The sequence below is a fragment of the Gossypium arboreum genome, chromosome 8, assembly GCF_025698485.1.
Source record: "Gossypium arboreum isolate Shixiya-1 chromosome 8, ASM2569848v2, whole genome shotgun sequence".
In the NCBI taxonomy this organism is placed as follows: Eukaryota; Viridiplantae; Streptophyta; class Magnoliopsida; order Malvales; family Malvaceae; genus Gossypium; species Gossypium arboreum.
This window is the reverse complement of record NC_069077.1, coordinates 22318288-22321966: the sequence shown is the minus strand read 5'-3', so window position 1 is coordinate 22321966 and position 3679 is coordinate 22318288.

Sequence of the window (3679 nt, the reverse complement as noted above, 5' to 3'; positions counted from 1 at the left end):
AACACCTAACAATTGGGCCAACCTCAAATGTAACCATCCACTGAACTTTCGGCAAAACTTAATTCCTAATTCTGCAAATTAAAGAAGTGGTATTTCTGGAACAAGAGGAGAGATTTGCATGATGTTGCATTAGATTTAAGTAAAAGGACAAATGATGCTTCTATAATTGGAGATTGTGGGTATTATCATATAAGTACCTGCCCATCTTTGTCTAATAAAAAACAACCCTAATTCATTTATTTTTCATATATCATGTATATTAATAAACATGTCAGGTTACTCTTGCTAACATGATCTTACAGTTGATTCTTCTTAGTTTATAATAAACAAATTTCCCTTTTTGTTGCTTTTTCTTCTTTCGGTTACTTGGTAGAAAAGAAATTCACAACTTCTGCAATTAGTTCTTAAAATATTTGATTTAATATAACCTTTTCTTTTTCTTGTTGGTCTTTAAAAAGATATAGTCTCACTCATATTACCAATACAATTATAACTACTCCATTATTCAAAGATAAAATTCTATATAAATCCTATACTATGAATATTTCGCAGATTTAATCCCTTATTTTTCGAAATGTGAACTTTTAATTTTGAAGGTAACTATTTTCCTTTAATTCTATTAAATAATATGACATGACATAATTTTATTAAATATGTGATTAAAAATAAAATAAAATTTATAATAGACTAGGAATGTGAAATTTATGATACTGCAGATGTACCATGAAAAATGCATAGGGGCGGCCCGGGATTATTCAACCTTTCATAATTAAAGAGGGATGCCGAAAGTAAAGCCAAAGTCCAGTGTTGGGATGCATATATAGAATTTTTATAGACACAAAAATGAGGCACCTGACAACAGAAGGAATATATTTCTTTTTTTATCTTTATTTATTTATGTATTTTTCAAATGAAAAGCATGGGAAGTATCAATATAATAAAATTAAAATCTGAATAATGGCTCATTATTAGCAAAATCTTTATAGATAGTTTTGCCTTTACAGATTCCACTCAATATACAATCAATCACGTGTTTCAGAATATGTACATGCATCCGTATATACATGGATACCTTTCGTTGAACTTGGAACAGTAAAAGCTAAAACCCTAAAATGATAGAGTATATAGCAAAGAGATGGACTACAAAAACAGATCTCTGAGTTTGACCAACTTTTTTATTGGAAATATTGTTCATGATAAAAAAAAGATTTTGTTCGATGATGTAATTAAACATCTTTAAATGTTAATTCTTAATGATGTAATTAGATATCCATTAACAGCATGTCATAGCTATCCTTTCAATTTTATTTCATCAGTTGACAAAATAAACATCAGACATTTTTAAAATTATTTTACTATTGTTGGAGTGAATTTAGATATGTAAAATCTTAAAATCGTTATATTTTAAAAGTAAAATAAATCAAAATAATATATAATTGATTTTTCGATAAAATAAAATAAAAATAAAAGCAATAAAAGAGAAGATTAAGGAGTATCAAATAAACTTAAATTGAGAAGTATGTTGTAGACTTGTAGTATACTAAATTAAAATGAGGATTAAATCGTAAAGATGTAAAAAATTTTGAGGTTTAAGTAAAATTATTCAAAATTTGAGCGGTAAAAGTATAGATATGAGAAAAATTGAAGGATCAAAAAATGGAAATAACCCAATTCTTAAGAAATGAAATTGGGGTGCAAGGACCAAATTGCTAAGTGGAGAAATACGAGGAACTAAATCGTAATTTTACCTAAAGAAAGTAGTAATTCAAGGATTGAAATTTGAAGAAACATGAATGGTAAACTGATCATTTCTTAAATGAGATAATTATGAGAAAATATCATGATTGTTGGCAAAATATAAGCCATTGGATGAGATTGAAAAATAAAATGAAATCCTAGCATTTGATTAAAATGATTAAAGTTAGATTTTTACATATTAAATAATAATATTTTATTATTAAATTGGTTGAGATATTTTGATGGAAAAATGAAAAAACTTTCATCTTTTATATAAGTGGCTCATGCCACTTTCACGAGGGGAGGAAAAAAACTTTATATTTTATGCAATTTAGTCCTTTGTCATGAAATCTCATTATTTCACCCAAAATTTTTGGAAATTCCTATAGGCACCAAAGAAAAAAGATGAAGTAGAGATCCTAGAAAGTATATTCATCAACTTAGAAGCAAGAAATTGGTAGGTGGAAGTGAAGAAAAATAAAAGAAAAGAGAAGGATGGTGATGAATTTGAGAAAGAAATAGAAGAAAAGCAAAAGAGGAGAAATTCTTGTAAAAAGAGGTAAGTGTTAATTGTAATTTCATTAATATTCAAAGTATTAAGTTAAAGTATGTAATAACTTGATTGTTAAGTAGTAGTTATGGAAAGTATATTACAAATTGTAATTCAAAGATAGTGGTATAATTTGTGCTATGAGATGTTATTATTAAACTATATGTTAATGATATGTGAACTTTGAGGATTAAATTGAATAATAATCTAAGTATGATGATATACATAATCAAGTGACCTTGTATAGCAATTTAATAGTTGATAAGTAAAATAAAGTTAAATGTTGGTATAAATTATATAAATCTTAATAAGTAAATATATTTGTTAAAACAATTTTGGACAATGAAATAGTTCAACATTGAAAATTCACTAAAATTATAAAAATTGATTTAGAGGTTGAATTAGATATGGATTTAAATATTATTGAGTCTAGTTTTACATAAAATAAATGGTGTAACCAATGGAATCATAGATTATGATATATATGAACGTTTGTGAAACAATGTCAAAATGATTTCGGGCTCCCGTGTTATGATTTTGAAAAAATATTAAAAATTGTAAAACAAAATATTTAAGAGCTGAAATTTATATTCTTAAAATATTGATGAGTCTAGTTTCAAGGTAAACAAATGGAAACATAATATGAATTTTGTATTGAAAGAAAATTATTTTTTTGTGGAGAATGGTCAAAGTTTCCTAGCAGCAGAATAGGGGAAATTTTAAATAAAATACTGAATTAATTGGCTTAAGTGAAAATTATGAAATTTTTATGGTAAAAATTTCATTGAGTTTAGTTTAAAAAAAAACGGATCTTAATTTGGAACATTGTAGACCAAGATATAAATAATTTAGTAACTGCTACTTAAGTGAACAACCTTGTTAAAAATATGTAATTAGTAAAATCATAATTAATGTTACATATAAGCATACTATACTCAAAATCAAAGTGCAACACCCCTATACCCGACCTGATCACCAGATTTGAGTTATGAGATGTCACATACATTATCAGAACAACTATGATTAAATCACAGACAATTCATAGCAGTCAATAATTAAAATTCAGTGAAAACATTCATTTGACATGAAGTAAAGTCAATTTCGAGTCCTACACAAGCTCACGTAAGCTCTAAAGCTAACCTGAGATTGAAATCAGACATAATTGTAAAGAATTCAAAATGCAGGATCGGCGTTGTGATGATGACAAATAGTTTGCCACGTCACAACATTAGACCACTCGACGTTGCAACGTCACTTACTATAATGGCCTTGTCGAGACGACGAGTCTCTCGTTGCACCATGGTTCTATAGGTCATTCCTTGTCACGACGACATTCACATACTGTTTTGGCCAAAATGTACCAATTGGAACCTATTTCTAACTCATTCACAG